This window comes from Lipotes vexillifer, unplaced genomic scaffold, assembly GCF_000442215.2.
Source record: "Lipotes vexillifer unplaced genomic scaffold, Lipotes_vexillifer_v1.1 scaffold799, whole genome shotgun sequence".
In the NCBI taxonomy this organism is placed as follows: domain Eukaryota; kingdom Metazoa; phylum Chordata; class Mammalia; order Artiodactyla; family Lipotidae; genus Lipotes; species Lipotes vexillifer.
In genome coordinates, this window is record NW_006787679.1 from 527,715 (window position 1) to 551,627 (window position 23,913).

A 23,913-nucleotide genomic window follows, 5' to 3' on the forward strand; every position below is an offset into this window, starting at 1 on the left:
TCTTCTCTGATTACTGTGGCTAGGACTATTATTTTGGTTTTTAAAGATTCTATATATAAGTGAAATCATACAGTATTTGTCTTTCTTTGTCTGAGTGATTTCTCTTAGCATAATGCTCTCAGAGTTCATCCATGTTGCCACAAATGACAGGATTTCCTTCTTTTTTATGGCTGAAAAATATTCATCTATATCTATACTTATATCTTCCATATTTTCTTTATCCATTCATACATTAATGGCCACTTAGGTTGTTTCCGTGTTTTGGCTATTTTAAATAATACTGCAATGAATGTAGGGTACAGATATCTCTCCTTGACAGTGATTTTGTTTCCTTTGGAATTATACCCTGAAGTGGAATTGCTAGGTCATAGGGTGGTTCTATTATTTAACTTTTTGAATAATCTCCATACTGTTTTTTATATTGGCTGTACAAATTTACATTCCCACCAACAGTATTCAAAAGTTCCCTTCTTTCCCACATTCTTGTCAGCACTTGTTATTTCCTTTCTTTTTGATAATAGGCATTCTAACAGGTGTGAGGTGATATCTCATTATAGTTTTAATTTGTCTTTCCCAGGTGATTAGAGATGTTGAACATCTTTTCATGTATCTGTTAGCAATTGGACATTTTAATATCTTCTTTGGAAAAATGGCTATTGAGGACATTTGCCCATTTTTAATTGGATTATTATTATTTTTACTATTGTATTTTATGAGTCCTTTATATATTTAGATATTAACTCCTTACCAGATATTTGGTTTGCAATTATTTTCTCCCATTTCATTCATCCTGATCACATTGATTCTTCACTTTTCATATGCTTTTGAGAACTATGGCATTTATGTCTGGAAGGAACTATAATGGTCTTCTATTCCAACAATCTGTCTGAAACTTAGCTGCCAACTAAATTCAAATTATAGTTTTGTCAGTTTTGAACAACACCAGAGATTGAGAACTTAACTACTTTTATGAGGTTGTCCATCTCACTTTTGGAAAATTGAGACAGTCTACTTTAGCATTAACTTTGTATTCATTAGGCCAAAGTCTATCTTTTGAAGCCAGTCAGAATATAAAATCTAGTATCTTTTAGACACAACAGTTTTACAAAATTTGAAGGCATCTAAGTTATTGGCAGAATTTCCTCTTCTGGCAAGTATCTTCTCCTTCAGCTCCTCTTTGTACAATGTGGCTTTGATTCTCTTCATCTTCTTGGTAACTCTCTTTTGAAAGTACCACAGTTTACCTCACTTCTTGAAGTGTGTAGCTTCAATGTGGTTTGATATAGAGACATAATAGAATGGAATTATTATTTCCCTTGATCTGGACCAAATATTTTATTATTGCAGCCAAGAATTGCATTAGCTCCTTTGGCATCCACTACTCAGTGTTGATTTATATCAAGCTCCCTGTCACTTAATCCTACTGGGACATTTAAATTTATATTCTTGCTAAGTTATGTCTCTGAGAGCCATATGTTTAGTTGATATTTGGAATAAAGAAAGTGGTTTTACATTTTTTCTAATAAAATTTTATCTAACAAGGGCATTGTTCCATTTTGGGGGGTCTTTCTGAGTCCTATTCCATCATCTTTCAGGAATTAATAGCTTTACAACTGAGCTCAAATAGCTAGTAATGTTCTTTTAAGGATTAGTCTTTCAAACATTGCCTTCTGAAAGAAGGTTTAAGTGACAGTTAATCATAGAGGTTAAAAGAGCAGATAAGGGTAGCAGCCACGCCTGATCTCAAGGCACTTTCCAGCTGAATTCATTCACTTAGTTAACAGATTGAGATATGTAACACACCATCCTAGGCACCTAAGACACATCAGGGAATAAAATAGACAAAATATTTGTCCTTAAGGAGCTTAAAGCCTAACAGGAGAAGAAACCTTGGAAAAGTAAGATATACTCTACAAACCTAAGTTTTCTCAACTGAAAGTTGGGGATAAATGTATGATTTCATAAGATGGTATATTGTAAGGGTTCACCAGAGAAACAGAACCAATAGAATGTATATATAGTTTAGGGTGTATATATATGTATGTATGTGTGTGTGTGTGTATAGATATATATGTATCTATATATATAATATGAGTTTAATATATGTGAATAATTTATTATAAGGAACTAGCTCATGTGATTATGGAAGCTGACAAGTCTTTAGATCAGCAGTCAGCAAGCTGGAGATCGAGAAGAGTCAATAGTGTAGTTCCAGTCTAAAAGCTGACAGGTTCAAAACCCAGGAAGAGCCAATGTTTCAGTTTTTATCTGAAATCAGGAAAAAGTTAATGTCCCAATTTGAAGGTAGTCAGGCAAGAGTAATTCTCTCCTACTTGGGGAAAAGTCAGTCTTTTTGTTCTATTTAGGCTTTCAACTGATTGGATGGGGCCCACCCACATTGGGGAGGGCAATTTGCTTTACTCAGTCTACCAACTTAGATGCTAGTATCCAAACACACCCTCACAGAAATATCTACAATTATGTGTGACAAAATAGCTGGGCATCCTGTGGTCCAATCAAGTTGACATATAAAATTAACCATCACAAATAGTGATGAGGATTACAGGAATTACTGTACATAAAGGGTTTAGCATAGCGAGCTCTCAAGAAATGATAGTTATTATGTGCATGAATTATTTTTTCAAACCACCTCTTCAATATTAACAATGGAATCATAGCTCCCTAATGCTGACACAGTAGTTTTGGCACTCTACTGGAGTGAGACTCCATTTGCTCTTTGATATTGGGAAGCAATCAAGTTCATGTAGCATATGGTTGCTAATAGTTATTTCTCTGCTAGCATGCATTTCAAGGAGCTGTGAAACCTTACTCTCTGTCTCACGTGTGTGAGGTAGGGAATCAACTACAGACACCTTGCTGCTATCTGGACAAGCCTACAGTGATGAAATAGTAATGAAGGTGTCTGGTTCTTTCAATATTTTTGGGCAATATTTCCTTTTCCAAGAAAATATAAGATTTAGAAAGGTTTAAGAAAGACTGGAAAGTAGGAGTTTTGTTTTTTTTAATACCTCTTCTTCAAACTCACTGCAAGAGTAGTTTATTTTACTTACAACTAGCTCAGTACTTAACTATAGTTTCAGGGTAGGACTGGCTCATAATACTGCCAAATAATTCATACATGTAAAAATGGCAGTTGTCTCATTTATTTGCTACGCCAACACTTGTCAAACTAAGCAATAGATTTCAGCTCTGTTAAATGTTGTTTAAATGTGAGGGATCTAAAATGAAATTGAAGCACCCTGCATCTGATAATAAATCAAATATGAATTTAACACTTTACTCAAAGGTAGCATGGTTAGTAAAGCTTGAAAGTAAAAATGACAGATTTTATGCTTTGACTGTGATGAGGGTTTAATTGGAATTCTGATCGTCTTTTAAAGGTTGAGATCTAATGAATTTTAAGAATTACATATGAGAAAAATATTTTGGAGTAAATTACATTGAACTATGTAAATAGTGAAAATATTTTAAAGAAAAAATACTTCTAGGGGAAAAACATGTATTTCCAATTCATAAGCTTTACATTTTGTTTTAATTTTTATTACAAAAAATTTCAACCTTATCAAGGATAGAAGGAAGAGTGACATCATATTTCCATTGCCTATATTAAAATAAAAAAGTAAATAAAAGTATTTTACAATATTTGCCTTATATATTTTTTGAACCTCAGTTTTAAAGTTCTGTCTGCATTTTTAAGGCATATCTTAATTAGATATAAAAGAAATCCTACTTTTTCTCAGTGGATTGCTGTAAGTGTGGAACAATTAAAGGTAGAAAATATTTTACCTTTTTTTTCCTTAGACACAGGTACACACTCACCACAGTTGAGCAATATATGGAAATTGGTAGACTCTACTGCCATTTTTTAATGATTACTGAGGAACTAGACTGTTTCTACAGTTTTATCTGGATGTTTTCTCTAATTGCCTACCCATAAACGTTCATTTTTCCCGAATAGGTGAGTGTGTGTAATAAGACTCTCAATAAGCAGAAGCAAGATATAATGCTATTCTAGGAAAGAATTTGACAAAGATAGTTCCTGTGTACAGAAGGCAAATGAGATCTAGCTGACTGTGAAGATAGGAGAATTTATGGCTTCTAGTGGAGGGTGAGGTGGCATCGTGAGGGCCACACGGATGACATAAATCCTGGGTCTGATTCTTACTAGTCATGTGCCTATGGGCAAATCACAGCTTAGCTAATTAGGTGTCTCCACATGTGTAATACAATTATAATAATGTCTACCTCACAGAATTGTTTTCAGGCTTATCTACATAGGTAAAGATTTGTTTTGAATACTCAGTACTAGCAGCTAGTTGAGGTTGTTTTTTGAAAATGCTAGGCAGGGTTTCTCAACTTTGGAACTATATTGACATTTTGGATCAGATGATTCTTTGTTGCTGTTCTGTGCATTGTAGATATTTAGGAGCATCTCTGACCTCTACCGACTAGATGCCAATAGAATTTCTACCTAAACCCTCCTTCTTGTGTTTAACCCTCTTGTCCTTTCCTTAACTGGATGGAAAATATCACTCATTAACATATGGATTTCTAGACTTGAACACTGTTAGATCCTTCTTCTTGACTGTAAAGGCCATGAGAAGCTAGAATACATTACTGGGGGAATTTGAATGTGATAAAGCTAACTTTTCTTCAATGTGACAATCTGTTGGCATTTATTTCAAATCATCATAGTCTCTGATACCAAGTTTATCTTTAAATGAGAAGCATTTATTCATGCTATATCCCTTCCATATAGACTTTTTTAAATGTGGGGATTAATTTGAAATTCATACTATTTTCCCAAGGATCAGCAAAAAAAATCAATTCTAAAATATTTATTAAGCACAAAGATCATGAGGCTAATTATTTAAGGAGGTCAGAGAAGTCCTAAGGAGATCCATGTGGGTACTGATGGGTTTCTTTTGGTGACTTAGGTGTTTATCTTTACTCTTCATCTTTTAAGTAGAGTTGCCAGATTTAGTTAATAAAAATACAGGATGTACAGTTAAATATGAACTTCATATAAACAAAGAATAATTTTTAGTATAAGTATATCCCAAAGACTGTACATGTATAATAAAATATTATTTGTTGTTTATCTGAAATTTAAATTTAAATGGACATCCTATATTTTATCTGGCAACTATATTTATCTATATTTTATCTGGCAACTCTAGTTATAATGGGAGCACACGTGGATTAATCCTGAAGTTAATGTAGCTTAAGTTTTTAGGGCTCCTCACTTGAAGGCTTTTTTAAAAAAATCTAATGTTGTATTTGTAATTAGCAGTTTTTTCTTTAAAGAGTCTTCTCCCTAATTATATAAACCTTAGGCTCCACAAAACCTCCTGCAGGGTAGTAAACAAGAGAGAGTGCAGACAAGGTGAAGGAACAAATAAATTTAGTAGGCTTGAGAGGATGATTGATGCCCTTGTCACATTTGGAAATTATTTTCCAGGAGACAATTAAACAATCAGTGGGCCTTGAGGCATCTTTGTAGTTGAAATTTCACTGTTACCATGTAGGCAAGAGACAGAAGAATAAGTTTTACATTGTGTTGATATTGGTTCAGAGTGAGTAATCTAAATCATCTGAGAAATTTAGTGAAACTTATTTTTCCATGGGTACAGTCACCAAGTAAAAAATCAACAGTTTCTTTTTGATTCACCAAACTAATTCACCTCTTCAGATATTGTAGACTTTCATGCTTAAAGGAAATTTCAAAACAAAAATGAGAAAAGTGAAAGAGAAGTGGCCTCTAGAGGAGCATATCTGGCTTGGTGTTAAGGTCCATCTACAGGAAAGGCAGAGCTCAACTTTTGTCTCTCTTGTTGATGTAATGTGCTGCTTTGTGTGATAAATTACAGAAGAAATGACTGAACTTTGGTGTGTTTAAGAGACCATGAGGGTGATAATCCTTTTTAATCACTCCAGACATTGCCTGGTTCTCAGAGCCTACAGTATGGGGTCACTGAAGGGTTCTTGACAGGTTTTCCAGATCAAATTTGTGGCTTCAGGGAGGACACAAAGTGTGTAGAGAATCCCCTCTCAGTGTCTGATATCCATTAAGTAATTGTGTAAGGAAGTTCTCAACTCCTCTTTATTGAAGAAATTACTTCAGTAAATGTTGCTTGTGTGTCTCCTGTATGCCAGACACTGTGCTAGGAATAAGATTACTTTGAGTTTTCAGTATTCACCTGTGAACTGATTGAGTTAGCAAGTGCTTTTAAAGTACTTACTTAGGCCTTTAGACTATGTAAGTGAACAACACATATTTAGAAAAATAGAGCTCCCTCTACCCTATGAGTAATATGGTACTGAATGATTGTTCTTGATTTTTCATTCCTTTGTCTGTGCCGTGTTCATGCCTCCCACTAGTGTATATGAAATATATACCACAGCCCTATTGACTGGGCTTGACCTTGTGACCTGCTTTGGCCACTGGAATGTCAGGGGGCAGGATGCAGCAGAAGCTTCAGATGTGTTTGTGTGGTTTGTCTTGCCTTGTTGTACTACTGGTCATAGAAGAATGATGAAAACACACATGAGAGAAAAATCAGTGGTTGTGGTTGTAAGCCATTGAGACTTAGAGTGGTTTTTTATGCAGCACTAGAATGGTGATAGTTGATTAATACAGGCAGTAAGACAGATACACACATAATATAAGTTAGGTTGAGATATTTTTATGAAGAGATACAGAATGCAACATGATTTTCAGTGGTGGGAAATCATACCTTTGAATGGTATCAGCAAATGCTTAGGAGAATCAATGTCTGAGCCAGGCCTTGAACGATTTCAACAGGCAAAAAATGTCATGGGGATTAATGAATTTTTCAAATAATCTGCATCTGTGGATGGTGTGGAATTGGTTAATCTATCAAAGATCTTTCTGTCCTAGGAAATTGAATACGGTGTGACATCCCAGGGAAGCTGTAAAACGTGTCTGAGTGTGTTAGGAGTCCCTATTTGACTCAAGCCTCCAAAGCTATCTCATAGTCTCTCCAAGATCTTCCTTTTATTCATGGATGGGGGCTGGCAGGAAGTACCAAATAGCCCAATGCTATTTGTTCATATACCCCAGCAATCTGCAGCCAGCCAACAGAGCAGCCAAAATCTTTCTTGGCCCATTCTGCTCCATCTAGAGAACCACCAGTTCTCTCAGATTCAACAATCATTTATTCAATGCTTCTGTCCTGTTGTTTCTTCTTCATATAGCTTCTTCCTTATTCTGAACAGAGAATTTTTGACATCAGTGTTATCATTTCCATTTTACTAGTGATGGAACCAAGAACCAGAGAGGTTAAATGACGTGTCACTCATCAGCTGAATGACTGGGTTACACCAGATCATTAGCTACCCGGTCTTTAATAGGAACCTGGTCTTATTCAAGATCATTATGGAAATTGCCTAGAAACAACTTCAAACTTCAAAAACAACTTCAGGATGTTTCAATCACCTTTATACATAAAAATAGTAATTATGAAAACTAGGTTTGTTAAGTAAACTTAGATTTTCCAAGGAAAGCTCCAGAAATGAGTGGAGTAATATTATCCTGAGCTAATCTGTGCTTATTGGTTTTGCTTCCAAAAATTCTAGCCCACATAAGTCTCAATTCACCTATTAAATTATTGGAACTTGGCCTAAAATTTGATCAGTTTTCAAATCATTTTTACAATTAGAAAGTAAAGAAAATTATTCACCAATTGATCTGATGACTTATTCATTCCTAGAGTCATCAATCTGCTTTATTTATTTGCTCCCAGTCACAGTGCAAGCATTTCATTCATTATATTCTATAATGTTTTATTATTCTTCGCCTCACGAATAATATATCTCCCTGTGCAGGCTGCTGTAAGCATTATCTGTTAAAGCCTACCTTAAAATAGAAATTCAGAGCCTGGAAGCAGGGGGTCCTTTATAGGTAGCCTAGGACTTTGAAATTAGTTTTTCCCTATGATTCAACAAGCCTTCAATCTTGCGATCTTGATTTAATATTTATTGAGCTCCCACAAAGTGCTAAGCCTTCAGGATGCTGGATAAATCCCATATTTTTTTTGTGTGTGTGGTACGCGGGCCTCTCACTGTTGTGGCCTCTCCCGTTGCGGAACACAGGCTCCGGACGCACAGGCTCAGCGGCCATGGCTCACGGGCCCAGCCTCTCGGCGGCATTTGGGATCCTCCCAGACCAGGGCACGAACCCGCGTCTCCTGCATTGGCAGGCGGACTCTCAACCACTGTGCCACCAGGGAAGCCCTAAATTCCATATTTTGGATTAAGTTTTCACCTGATTTAATTTGTCTTGTTTATATTTATTGAAGTACCAGCAATATTGTTGCAGGTATACTGATAGATCCATTTCATGTGCAGCAGGGTCAAGTAATGACTGAAAAGAAAAACACACACACTCATGCACACAACTATGAATGTTCTGCAGAAACATTGACTTGCCCGTTGATTCCATAGAACCTGCAGCTCACCTTTTTCCTTCTACTGGGAAGACTATAAGAGACTGAGGATTCTTTGGTGTCCAAGTTTATTCTAGAATGTTAATAACGACAGTTGAGACTACACAGCTTTCCTATTATTATGCTAATCAACAAAACTACTTCAGTCCCATTTTGAAAATGACAGGTGACAGGTACTTCTCTAGTTGCTGGTGATAAAGTAGTGAACAATGATAAACAACATCTTTATTATGCTTAAATTCTGAAAGATACAGAAAAACAAGTATATAATAAAAGATAGGTATAAAATTTTTTCACAAAATTATGATTGACTAATGTGATAAAGTGACTGTGTGGTTAAATTAGGGGGCAAAAATAAAATCTAAAAGAAGAGAAGGAACCAGCCCTGCAAAGACCTCAGGTAAGAGCATTCCAGGTAGAGAAAACAGCTAAGGCCAAGCACTAAAGCAAAAATAAACTGGTTGTTTTTAAGGAATAGTAAGAGGCTGGAGCACAGTGAGAGAGACAGAACCATGGAGCAAGATGAGCTAGAATGGTAGGCAGGGTCCAGGCTGCATAGGGTGGACCAACCAGGTGAAGAAATTTAGTTTTTGTTCTGGTGCAATGGGAATTCCTTGAAGAGTTCTAAATGGGATGATGATATGTTTTGAATGAAGTTATTGTATTTTAAAAATCACTCTGCTCCTTTGGCAGGTGGATTATAGTGAAGTAAGCAATGGAACATAGAAACCAGTTAAGAGGGTCTTTTAATGGTTCACTCAAAAGGCAATAATGACTTGAATTACGATATTTGTGGAAACGAGAGAGTATATACATGGGCTCTGAATATGGCTTTGAGGTTGAATTTATAGGATTTGTCAGTGTATTACATGGTTGGGCATGTGTGTATGTGCACATGCTGATGCACACACATGTGAGAACATGCACACTTTGAGATGGGCACAGTTAAGAGTGAACAAAGATAATTCCTAAACCTTCAGCTGGAACAATTGTGGGACAGTTAGTGAAGTGCATAGAAAATCGAAACACTAGCATCACAGCACCCAAAAAAGTCAATGCATTTTGGGGGTCAAGTATGTCCCAAACTGTGGAGGTCAAATAAATTTAAAGAGAAGTTAATATAGGTGGGAGATGGAGGTCATTGCAGACCTTGTTTTAAAAAAAAAAGTCTTCAAGGAATGTTGGAGGCAATGCCCTCCTTCTCTACTTCCTCGTTTGTCTTGTAGGATGTAGTTAAAACCAAGTTTAGAGGGGGAATTTATAGACTTAAAAGCACATATTAGAGAAGAAGCTAAAAGTGATTAGTTGAGCATCCATTTAAAGACTTTAGAAAAAAAGAACAAGGAAACAAGTCTAAGGAAAGTAGAGGAAGGAAATGATAAAAGAACAGAACTTAAAGAAATCAAAAGGCATCTTGCAGCAGAAAGAATAAACAAAGGTAAAAGTTGTTCCTTAAAGCTAAAGATATTGACAAACTTACAGTGAGACTGACAAAGGAAAGAAAAGAACAAAGGAACAAGTGACCAATATTAGGAATGAAAATATATTGCAGACACACTAAAAAGAGAAGGAAGGTATTTTGAGCACCTCTGTTTTGTAAACTTGAATATTTTGATGAAATAAATAAATTTATAGACATAAGTATAGAAAAATTAATGTTCCTTAACTATTGAAGAAATCAAATATTTGTAAACGAATGTGCAAATAAAACTTTACAGATGATGAAATAATGAACTGTCTCACTGAGTTTAGGAACATGGCAATGATACACACTTTCACTGTTTTTAACTATAACTCTGTTCAGTCTTATTTAGTACAGTAACTAAGAAACAACCATAACTAAGGATTGGGAGGGAAGAAATAAAACTTTCATTAATATAGATTAAATGATTGTATACACAGAAATTCCAAAATAATTCATAAGTAAATTATGAGAAAAAATAAGGGAATTTATCAAGATTGTAGGTCCAAGGCCAATAGTCACAAATGTATTCTGAAAACCAGAAGTAAACAGAGGCAACCATGGGGAATATTAAAAATTCACAAAAGCAGCCGAGGAGATATTGTCAACACTCCAGCAAGAGCAGAAGTAGGAGATACTGAGTCAATGAAAATGGAGACGAAGCTCTGAGCTAGTGGGGCCGCCATTTTCAAACCAAGGAAAGTGATGCCGCTGCCAGGAGCCGAGATTAAGTCAAGGTTTGGGCGAACTTCTCTGGAGAGGACCCATCTGCTGAGTAGCTTTAAACTTTCTCAAAATTATTCAGAGATGGTTCCTGATTCTAGTTCAGTTGCCAATATGAAGATTTTCTCGTCATTTTCCTGCTGGTACTTCATTTGTATGCACAAATAATAGTAATACATGCTAATTAAGCAATGACACATGTTTTATTTTCAAAGTAGCATTTTGTTGTTTACTCATTGAAGTTTTCTTAGACTTATTTGGTCACAAAATTTTCAAAAATATATCACTCTTGTGCATATCTAAAGCCAAAAGTTACAAGTAAAGAAAATTGGTAAACATTCCTAAAACTTGCTCACATTTGGAGGCCAACCCTTTTGTATCACATTTCAACTCATCAGTGTCCTCTGTATTTTTGCACATGGTTTTATAACATATGCCATTAAGAGCACTGTATCTTTTCTTAAAAGCACTTTGAAGTTTTCTTCCAAGTTACTAACTTACAACTTCTGAGGCTGTTACTTTTTTATTTGACTAATTTATAGCTTTATTTTATCTTCACTGAATCATGTATCACTAGGTTTTAAACAGCTTCTGTTCAAAATCAGCATTAAATTTCTGACAAACTGATGTTTTCTGTCTTAATGATCCTTTTACATGATTGGTTGATATCAGTCATACCAGCCCTTGGTTGTTTTGAAATGTCTTTCACTGATTTTGATGAATTTTGCACTTGTCTTACATTCAGTTGCATTGCTTGGCCTATAGTATGAACAGTATACAATTCATTTGAATGTATGTCAATATATACTACTATGATCTAGTTTGCATGCACATACATAGACAATGGCAGTTTGTAACGATTCTGCCTGGTCCACACAGTTATAAACTCCATTGGTCTCAGAAATGTTAGAAAGTTAAAAGTTGCGTTTTTCAATCCATGCCAGACATATTTATTGCTTCTGTTCTAGCTCCCTTTGTGTAGGAAGAGTTCTGCATGTAACAACATATTTATTGCTTGGCAATGACCTTATTGCCTTATTTACCAAACATGTATTAGCTATTTTATGTTACAGAAACACATAACAAAGCAGAATCTGTTAACTTTCCCAGTTTTCCTTACAACTAGTAATTGGCCATGTGACAATTCTGTCCAATGAGATATAAATGGATTTCTGCTCATGTTTTCTGGGAAAGGTTTTGCATTCCAAAGTGACATATGAAGCTGGTACAGCACCTACCCCACTTATCTGACTTTGAATATAGACATGTTGTCTGGAGCTTCTGTGTCATCTTGCAACCACTGGGAAACATGTATGTGAATAAGAGCCAATACAAGATGGCAGAACAGAATGAAAATATACTGGGGTCAAGGTAGTTTCAATGAACAGACAAAGTAATTCCAGCAACTGCCCACCTCTATTTTTATGTGAGAAAAAGAAACTTTTCTTTGTTTAAGCCTCTATTAGTTGTAGTATCAGTTATCCATAGTTAACTGTTTTGCTAATACAACTTGTCTTTTGAACATGTTCAAAGCACTGGGTTTCTGCCTTGGTTTCCACTCTTAAACATAACCATGTGCTGTGCCTTTTTCCTCCTTCTTCCTTGGACCTGTTCTTCCTGAATTACTCTTATAACTCCTCTTCTTTGGGAGGTTTTTCCATACCAACCTGCTAGTCTTAGACTCTCCAGGTCTTGCCTGCTGCAGTTACCCAAGTCCTGTGTATTGACAGCCAGCTCAATTCCCTGTCACACTGATCCATTCATCTGATTGGAAGCATTGGGATTAACCATTTCCAGAGTTGTTTTATACTTCTCAACTTTCCTGCATATCGTTTTCTTACTTGTAAGGAATAATCTCTCGTGAAATTTATTTCAACTGACCAACACCAGTATGTGCAATCTGTTTTGCCTTCTCTGGAATACTGAGTGAGCAAGATGCCCCCAAATAAGATTGTAGTGGAGAGTCTTAGATTCGATACAGAAAGAATTTCTTCAGGTAGGGTTGAAATAAAAGTCTCTAAGGTGGACCACTAAGGTGGCTTTTCCTGGGAGAAACACCAGAAAGCAGAGGAGATTGAGCTTCTGGTGTGGGCAAAATAAATTTCATTGCCTTCAGGTCAGAGCGGATCAACATTCATGGTGGCCTTTATTGTTGCTCCATAACCTGGGGACAAATTCTTGGTGTGTAACTCTTCCAATCAAACCTCTCAGGCAATAGGTAAATGCACAATGGTAATTTCTTACATTTGCTGACTAAAATTGGAATTTTACAGTTTTAAATTTAATTTCACAGAACTTATGTTGAGATATTTATTTCAGTTTTCTGCTAAGAAAATCAAAATTCTCTTGACATTTTTCTAATTTTCTTCTGTTAATAAAGAGCAAAAATTGAGAAAATAATATAACTCTGAGAATTATTTTGTTATTGCATTTATATCCAAGTAGATCTAGATCATAGCAATAATAATAAGGGTTTAAGAACTTAAATTTGTCTACAAAGTTTTAAAGACCACAAGTAAAATGGAAAAATAATACTAAGTTTGGACATTGCTCTACTTGTCAATGTGGAAGAGCTCTGGGCTACTAGAATATCTAAGCAATGCATATATATTTAGAATATTAAAAGTCCTGAGGTTTCTTCAGTTGCATGGCTATTTGAGAAACTCTGGAATTCTGGAATGACCAATCTCTTTGATCAGAGACCTCTTGGGTGAGAGAAGGAAGAGAACTGTGGCGTTCTTTGATGGGTTTTGTAACACAGGGATTAAAATAATTGAAGTACAAGAATGAATGATGGCTATCTGACTAGGATCAAAAGACCTGAATCACAAAGAGGAATGACAACTGACACTAAAGAAGGAGGGCTGCATTGAGCCTATCCTACCTGAAGAGAGTTGAAATGTCTAGTTCAATGTCTGTTCAGAGAACAAAGTTTGTAATTAACAGAATAGTACACTGAGGTGCCAATCAGCTCTACTCTAACCCAGCTCCAGGCAATCCCTGATCAATTATTTAATGTAAGTGGCTGGAAAACAATTGAAATATTAAGAGTATCCTTTGGGTTTGTAAGTCTAAGGGGAATGAACTCTTTTCCATCTTACTAAGTAGAAAGAAGTCAATATTAGCAATAATGGAAGAAGAGGTAAAATGTCACCAAGAATATAATATATAAGCCATTGGCTCCCTCCCAGGAAAAGGAAGGGCCCTTGTGAAGCTTGGAAGGGTTTACTTGGAATGGAGCAAGAAATCAAACATGGTTCAAATTAACAGCATTCTGGCTTCATCTCCACATTGTCTGGGGAATTAAAAACAACTTTTAATTCTTTGCTAGAATAAAGTGTACCTCTAAGAGAACATTTATCTCTCTTTAAAAAATCTATTTCTTGCCTAAATGTTATATATAATATGTATTTTATATTACCATCTTAATATATTACTATTTTAATCATGTTGGCCAATAATTAATTTTTTTTCTTTTCAAAAGAGAGAAGAAGAACCTCCAGTTTAGGAGAGGTAGTTGAGGTAGGAGACTGCTTTTCAAAGTCAGGTTTTGCCCCTGAAGAGACCCTTTTAGTCTCTGAAGCACACCACCTGTGACAGTATTAGACTGCCCCAAGAGAATAACAAAAAGGAGATTGTTTTGAGAAGTAAACACCAAGATCCTCCCAATCAACTTTACTCTCAGAATTTACTGACATTTTATTGAAAGGGAAATGGATTTTAAGAAACAAAGGCACCATTTTTGAGGGCGCTACATCCTTTCCTTATTCAGTTATATAGCAAAGCAATTTTGATAAAGGCAAATACAGAATCTCATTAATATCTTAATATCAAAGGATAAGTTTCTGATCTACTTTTTATGAAATGAAAATATATTTCATTTAATACATAATCAGCTTCCTGACAATGTAAACTAGGTATCTTAATATATATATTTATATATATCTTACAAAAGTTAATTTTTTTCCTTTTTTTTTTTTTTTTTTTTGCAGTATGAGGGCCTCTCACTGTTGTGGCCTCTCCCGTTGCGGAGCACAGGCTCCGGACGTGCAGGCTCAGAGGCCATGGCTCACGGGCTCAGCTGCTCCGCGGCATGTGGGATCTTCCCAGACCGGGGCATGAACCCGTGTCCCCTGCATCGGCAGGCGGACTCTCAACCACTGCACCACCAGGGAAGCCCACAAAAGTTAATTTTTATTCTTCAAGCTGATAGCACCGATTTGACAGCATTCAGCAGTTTTTGTTTTAGTATCTGACAATAATAGCTGACTTAATTTAGGGGACTTAAATATTCATAGTACACTTCTTACAAAGTTTATTCATGGTAAATGTGGGCTCAAGACATTCTTTTCATATATATTATTTCTCTGGAACACTATTTGAACCAAAAGAAAAAAAAAATGTCTGCTCTTTTATCACCACAATGTAATATTTTTAAATGAAAAGATATTAGTAGAGCCTAAGGAAATTTTACTTGAATAGCAAACTAGACAATCATAAGATAGATATTTTAGATGACGTGTAAGGAATCCATTCCACCCTTCAATTTAATTTGCTCTTCAGTATTAATTTTCTAGGGTTTGTTTATATATGTAATTTTAAAAAAGAAATTTTACGAATATAAGGTTAAATTGGAGTGAGTACATCTCTAGTTCACTAAATGACTTAATGATGTATACATTTTATTGTACTTCAATTGTTGAATTTTCTGGAAAATGTTCTAGTAGAACATTAACAGATTGTAGTCTGGCTTTACCTCTTCTCCACCTAAGCAGACCAGAAGGCTAGATATACTGTCTCTTGTTTCCATAAAGAAAATCAGAGAAATAAAGCAGTGTAAAATTACTCGACACACTCTCTCCTCCTCTTTTTTAAAAGTAGGAATTCTAATGAATACGCTGAGAGGTTGTAGAATCAGAGATCATAGCCAATGATAAATAGAGGTGTGGAGACATTTTTCCTACTTGTTTTGTACTGTTTGTACAAAAGATATCAAATTAATCTATATTGATGACTAGCATGTTGTTTACTTATCTTTGTAAGTCTTTAAACATATCCCTATATTTTGTAGATATTGTTTTCTCTCCTTAGTTTTTTTAATACTGTAATGCTGTCTAATTTTAAACACTTGACAAATCATGCCAGACTTAAAAAAATGCTATAAAATTTTCTAAATATTGATCTGAGTAGTGAGTACAAATACTTATAAATTCTCATAACTAATTTCACAAAGAGTTTCTGTAAAAGAGTGCTAGGCACTGATTATCCCATATTTAAAAAGGAATATCTATCTATTTTAATTTCAGCCTACTTTCTGGATCAAATGTTTACCTATTAGTTTTGACCACCATAGATGATTTTCTAACTTCATCAATCCTTCATATTCATTAGTTAATATTTTGCTGTAAAGAAGCATTTTTCCATTAATTAATTAATATCTCCATGGACTCATAGATTCTTATTTCATCACATAAATTGGAATACATTATATTATTATGTATCTTGATGCTCACATTTTCATAAATTTGTCCTACATCTGAAAATAATCAAGAGAGTAGTTACTTTTTCTAGTGATGATATAAAGAAATGGTTATGGAAATTGAAAAGAATTAAATATAAGTAGGCTTTCTTATGACCCTAGAACTTCTAATTTTCCTAAAATCAATAACAACCCATTAAGAAAACTTCAGCAAGTAAGGGATATTCCATGCAGGTTCATCCTTATTTAAGCCTCAGCAGTTTACATATTTATAGTCATTAAGTTTTACTTGACTCAACACTTAAGTAAGATGTTTTCTCTTGCTTTTTTTCTTCACCAAAATGTTCTAAATTCCTTTATGTTAGATTACTCTTTAAAACATGAATCCTGGAGAATATAATGCTTCAGAAGTTTCAGCCCCTCCATAAACTTCTCATGGATAATTTGTACATAAGAATTGACCCTTATATTGAGGAATATGATTTTAAGAATTATTTTTACATGTTTGGCTGTGTCTGAAAAGATAGACAAGTTATTAATAGTCCCTCCTACCCTGTGTATATGTAGATTTTATTTGGTTTATTACTGCAGTTACTTTCAGTAGAAGAATCAACTTTTGATAGGTAAGTGAAGAAAAAATGATTGGTGGTCTCAATAGTTAACATCAAAATGGTTCTGGAATGTTAAAAAATTCATCCTCATTTTTAACACCCCAATCTCCTTAAATTTAACATTTATACATTGGTAAAATTATTAGAGATCTGTAAAAATGCAAATGCTCCTGAATGTAATATTCTTTAAGATTTTTCCCCAGCATGAAGATTCTAGAGCGAGTGTGTTATGGAACTGCCTTCTATGTGTTGATAATTGAAATTACAGAATGCAAGATATGGGCTAGGATATTATTTTTTGATAGGTATTAGGGGGTAATTTTTGATATTCCTTAAATTTTCCAGGTAGAAAAGATAAAGTGGAAAGAGGGTAAGAGTGGACCTGAGGATATTAGAGGAAACCAAATGCACATTTTAGGATTGATCGCCTGAAGCAGAAATAAGGTTGGGACAAAACATCAGGAGAAACAAATGAGGTACAGAAGGCTGAAACCGAAGAAACCTTCCTCCACCCCATACTTTTGCCTAGGGCTGATCTTTCTCTTTTCACATTTGACTTCATGATGTGCTTGAAGTCTTTGCTTCAGAAGAGGTACTCCATCTCTGATTGCTGTGTGCAAAGTTATTGGCCTGGCTATTGTTCCTAATCTGTGCACTGCTCTGATAAATTGTTCAAGTTGTGATTGAGTCCTTAAATCATTCCTTTACCAGCTGTTTCATTGCAATTACTGGTGGATCCCTTACTTCAACCTTATCGTGGTGCATGTCCTGTCTAAAAAAATGTATTGCTATTATTACTGTCTTATATATTTGAAAGTTGCTAAGAGAGTAGATCTCAAAAATTCTCATCACAAGACAAAAATTGTAACTGTGTTATCATGATAGACAGTAACTAAACTTATAGTAGTGATCATTTCTCAGTGTATACAAATACTGAGTCATTACATTGTACACTTAAAATTAATAAAATGTTACATGTCAACTTTATCTCAATAAAAAAAGAAAATGTATTATCAGGGATGTTAGACTGGTTATATTTTAGGACCTCAGTCATCATCCTCAGTTTATAAGAAACATGTTAATATGACTTATCAACATGGTAAGAATGGATGAATTAATAACTGTCCAAGCTGATAAATACACTACAGAGAATTTCAACTGAATTTTTATTTGAGCTTTACAGATTGCTGTGACACTGTCTTAACTAAATGAGATAAATTTGGGGTAGTGTTGCTGTTTGCAATTAGAAGATGGCTTTCAATCTAGAACCATTGTTTAATAAATGAAATCTTTTGGTGACAGATTTTGTAAACACTTTCCTAGCTTGGTGCCTAGTGCTCACTAATTTGCTGAGGAGGAAAATAAAATAATTAGTACAAGAGTTGAGTAACTTTTAGCTTTAGTCACTGTAAAGAAAAATGATTACTATTTTAAAGATATTATGCTGAATTTCAAAAAGCACTTTAAGGAATATAAATTAAGTACAAAATAAAATGCTGATGGTTTAGCAACAGAAAGGGATAAAAAGTTTGTTTGAAATTAATAATGCTTTGTGTTAACTGCAAAGTAGCTATTTTTCAGTTACGTACATTACATTAAAATTATTTTTATTTTTTAATGAATTTGAAAGGAAACATTTAACAATATGCAGTTAGATTTTTGTCTTTGGAAACTGCAATTTTTGCTAAAAAGTAAAGAACTGAAAAGACTTGTTAGAGGTTGGGCAAAGTATCAAGTTATTAGGATTTTAATGTTTCTTAGAACAAGAAAGACTATGTTCATATTTTTATTATTTTCATTGTTTACCATAAGCAAAATCAAGCAAGTTAGCTATTCCTTTCAATTATATACTCTTGATATTTTGGTCAATTTACTTGCATTCAATAAGACCAGCATATTGTATTTTCTTTGAAAATCATACAACATTAATAAAGATGATATTTATAATATGATTTTTATTACATGACATTAGGATTTTATTGGGTTGTATATGACCAAATTGTTAAGTTTGGATTTCTAAGTTTATATAGTGTAACTCTAAGATAAAATGTGTGGAAAATCTGTAGAGAACAAAATTGCCTTCAACTCTATTCCATCCCATTTCTGTATAGGCAGAATCACAGCATTAAAACTAAAAAGCAACAGTCTTTTAGACGTTTATTCAATTAATAAACATTTGTTGAAAACCTCCCAAGAGTTAACCATCTTAATCATATTTTAACTCTGGAATGATCATATTTATCTCTCACTGGTACTATAGGGTATTGCTATTTTTAATTTGAGTATTATAGTCCTCCAACCCCACCCCAGGAATGCAGTGTAATTTTAGTGATCAAAATTTGCTGATTGTAGATAGATTCTAATATATTTGAGACCCTATTGCCTTTGTATCCTAATATACCACATTTTAGCTTCACATAGGTAGTTAAGATAAAACGGTATTTTCCTATGCTTAACCAACCTCTGCATGTATGTATGACCTGATTCTCATCTTTTTCAGTACATGTAGCAATGGCGAGTAAAGCATAAGCATTCACTGATTGGCCACTGTATCAATTTCTATGGAGAATTCCAAAGGATGCTTGTATTAGTACTGATAGACAACAAAGGCACAATAAACACAAATGAACAAACAGATGGACACATCTCTGTAAACTGAGTACATGCATGCAAGAATTGCAGCTGTACAGAGATGATATTCCTGAATCCCAAATGATTCTTAGAGTGCTTATTATAGGTGACCTTGAGGTTTGTTAGTGTGTGTTAAGAAAACTTGTATGAAAGAGATAAATACTTTTTAGAGCTGTAAAATAAAGGGACTGAGAATCATAATGGATGAATTGAGCACATAAATCAACACATATTGTTAAATCAGTTAATGATGCAGATTTGCTTGACAATAGTGGAGACTACAAAATCCACATAAATACACTTAAGAGGAGGGCAATTTGGGGAAAGAATAATTTATGAGTAAACGATGATTGAAAACTAAGCTGGAATTCTGCAATGGAGAATGACAATATCAAGAGGCCTTAGAGAAAGTGACTTTTGTTATTTGTTTATTTAGGCTTGGAAAAGAGAGTCTGGAAACAGAAGGCAGTTAATTTGGATGCAACAGGGGCTATGGAATTGGACAGACCTTGGTCCAAATCCCAGTGAGGCCGTTTACTACCTAAAGGTTTATGGGGAAGGGACAACAATTTCCATGTGTTTCAGTATCTCAATTTGTTAAATTTAGGATTATGTATACTTTTTAAGATGAGGTTTAGAACTTAACATGTATATGATGCTCTTTGTGAGCATCTGTTTTGTGATTAAAATCAGATCAACTCATGATTTATTTTATGGCTTTGGAAATGATAGAAAGGTAAAGATTTGAGAAAGTTATGAACCATGAAAAAAGAGGTTAAAACACCCAAATATGGCAATAGTATTATCCTGTGTAAATGGAGTAACCCTGTAGCAGTAAGCATATCAGGCAAATTGGAACAAATTGTTAGATGACAAAACAATGGTTTATACTCCATAATTTATAAATACAGATTTAATTGATATGTAAGACTGAAACATAGTTGCTCTTGGAGGCCTACAAAGGCTTTGTGTGTGTAGTGGAATCATTGAGCGATCAGGAATGAGTTAAGTCCCCTGTTATGTTCTAGCATCTCTGAATCTCTTCAAAGTGTTAAAGAGTCTTTATTTAATAAGTTTCTATATTAATTCTCTTCATTTTTCATTTATTTGATATTTAAGCTATATTAGATCAGTGAGCTATGAATGGTTTGTATAATTAACTTGAGTTTTAATTTATGCACTCCTAACTATTGAGTATTTTCTTGAATTCTTTTGCCAAAGTGTATTTTTGTATAGATTGCAAGTGTGTTGCGCTGTTTGCTGTTTTACTAGTAAGGCGATTGTTGGCTTATATCTTCTGCTCAGGCTAAAAATCAGTACACATAGATATCATTGAACTGTTGCAATATTCTTTTTCTTTTTTTATTGTTGAAGATGGTTGATTTATAATGTTCTTAGTTTCAGGTGTACAACATAGTGATTTGATATTTTTTATAGATTATACTCCATTTAAAGGTATTATAAAATATTGGTTATACTCCTTGTGCTGTACATTGCATCCTTGTACCTTATTTATTATATACCTCTTAATCCCCTTCCCGTATCTTGCCCTTCCCTCTATCCTACTCCCCACTGGTAACCACAAGTTTGTTCTCTGTATCTATGAGTCTGCTTCCCTTTTGTTATATTTCTTTGTTTAATTTTTCAGGTTCCACATATAATTGAAAAGATACAGTATTTGTCTTTTTCTGTCATCAATAAGCATAATACCCTCCAGCTCCATCCATGTTGCTGCAAACTGCAAAATTTAATTTTTTTATGGCTGAGTAATATTCAATTATATACATATCTTCTTTATCCATTCATCTGTTGCACATTTAGTCTGCTTCTATATTTTGACTATTGTAAATAACGCTGCAAATAACATTGGTGTGCATATATCTATTTTAATTAGTGTTTTTATTTTCTTCAGTTATATACACGAAAGTGGAATTGTTGGATCATATGGTAGTTTTATTTTTAAGTTTTTGAGGAACTTTCATAATGTTTGCCATAGTGGCTGCACCAGTTTACATTCCCACTAACAGTAAACTAGTTTCTCTTTTCTCCTCATCCTTGCCAACGATTATTACTTGTTGTCTTTTTAACAATAACCTTTCTGACAGGTGTGAGGTGATATATTGTTCTGGTTTTGATTTGTATTTCCCTGATACTTAGTGATGTTGAGCATGTGTTCATGTGTCTGCTGGCTACCTGCATGTCTTCTTTGGAAAAATGTCTATTTAAGTCTCTGTCCATTTTTAAAATTAGATTGTTTGCTTTTTTGATATTTAGTTGTATGAGTTCTCTGTATATTTTGGATATAAACCCCTTATCAGACATATTAATTACAAATATCTTCTTGTATTCAGTAGGTTGTTTTCTTGTTGATGGTTCCTTTTGCACTGCAAAAGTTTTTAAAGTTTAATTAGGTCTTATTTGTTTATTTTTGCATTTGTTTCCTTGCCTGAGGAGAAAGATCCAAAAAAATATTGCTAAGACTTAGATCAAAGAGCATTCTACCTATGTTTCCCTCTAGGAATTTTATGGCTTCTGGTCTTATATTTATGTCTTTAATCCATTTTGTGTTTATTTTATTGCACAGTGTGAGAAAATGTTCTAATTTCACTGTTTACATGCAGCTGTTCAGTTTTCCCAACATCATTTATTGAAGATACTTTTTCCCATTGTATATTTTTGCATCCTTTGTCATAGATTAATTGACCACATGTTCATGGGTTTATTTCTGGGCTTTCTCTTCTGTTCCATTGATCTATATGTCTGTTTTTATGCCAGTAGCATACTGTTGATTACTGTAGCTTTGTAGTATAGTCTGAAGTCAGGGAGCATGATACCTCCAGCTTTGTTCTTATTCAAGATTGGTTTGGCAATTTGGGGTCTTTTGTGGTTTCATACAAATTTTAGGATTGTTTGTTCCATTTCTGTGAAAAATGCCATTGGAATTTTGATAGGGCTTGCATTAAGCTTGTAGATTGCTTTGGTATTATAAATATTTTAAAAATATTTATTCTTCAAGTCTATGAACATGGTATATTTTTCCATTTATTTGTATTATCTTCAATTTCCTTCATCAATGTCTTATAATTTTTAGAGTATAGGTTTTCACCTCTTGGTTAAGTTTATTCCTAGGTATTTTATTCTTTTTGATGTGCTTGTAAATTAGATTGTTTTCTTGCTTTTTCTGATAGTTTATTATTAGGTTATAGAAAAGCAACAGATTTCCATATATTAATCTTTTATCCTACTACTTTACTGAATTCACTTATTAGTTCTAATAGTTTTTTTGGTGGAGTCCTTAGGGTTTTCTATATATAGTAGTATGACATTTGCAGATAGTGACAGTTTTAATTTTTCCTTTCCAATTTGGATGCATTTTATTTCTTTTTCTTGTCTGATTGCTGTGACTAAGACTTTCAATACTGTGTTATATAAATATGGAAAGAGTAGGCATACTTGTCTTTTTCCTAATTTCAGAGGAAAAGCTTGTAGTTTTTTTTTTTTTAACCACTGAGTATGTTAGCTGTGGGTTTGTTATAAATGGTCTTTATTTTGTTGAGATATGTGCCCTCTACACAAACTTTGTTGAGATTTTTTTATCAGGAATGGACAATGCATTTTGTCAAATGCTTTTTCTGCATCTATGAAAATGATCATGTGATTTTTATCATTCATTTTGATAATATAATATATTACATTGATTGATTTGCAGATATTGAACCATGCTTGCATTCATGGAATAAATCCCATTTGATCAAGGTGTATTATCATCTTTATATATTGTTGAATTTAATTTCTTAATATTTTATTGAGGATTTTACAAATATATCCATTTGTAGAGTCTTTGTCTGACTCTGGTATCTGGGTAATAGTGGCCTTATAGAATGAATTTGGGAATATTCCTTCTCTTCAATTCTTTGGAGTAGTTTGAGAAGAATAAATATTGACTCTTCTTTATATGTTTGTTAGAATTCCCCTGTGAAGCTCTCTGGTCCTAGACTTTGCTGGGAGGTTATCTATTTCTTCCTGATTCAGTCTTGGAAGACAGCTGGGCTCACCACTATACCATCAACCCTGCACTTCTTGATTCAGTCTTGGAAGATTGTAAGAATTTATGAAATACTTTCAGATAAATCTGATAAAAGTTGTGCAGAAACTACAAAATATTGCCAAAAGAAATTAAAGTAGATCTAATTAATGTAGTGGCATCCCTTGTTGTTGACTGGAGAAAAAGGGGGTTTTCAAAGAGGAACATGAGGAATTTTCAGGAGGTGATGGATATATTGACTATTTGATTATAATGATGGTTTCATAGGTTTATACGTACATCAAAATATCAAGTTGTATAGTTCAAATATGGGTAGTTTATCCTATGTCAGTTATACTTTAATAAAGTTATTATTATTAATTACAATCAGATTTCTTCATTGAAAGACTTGCCTTAATCACTGGAGACCAGAATTCAAAACGCTGAAAATATCCACCATTTACTGCCAACTTCTGACACTACTGACACTCTTT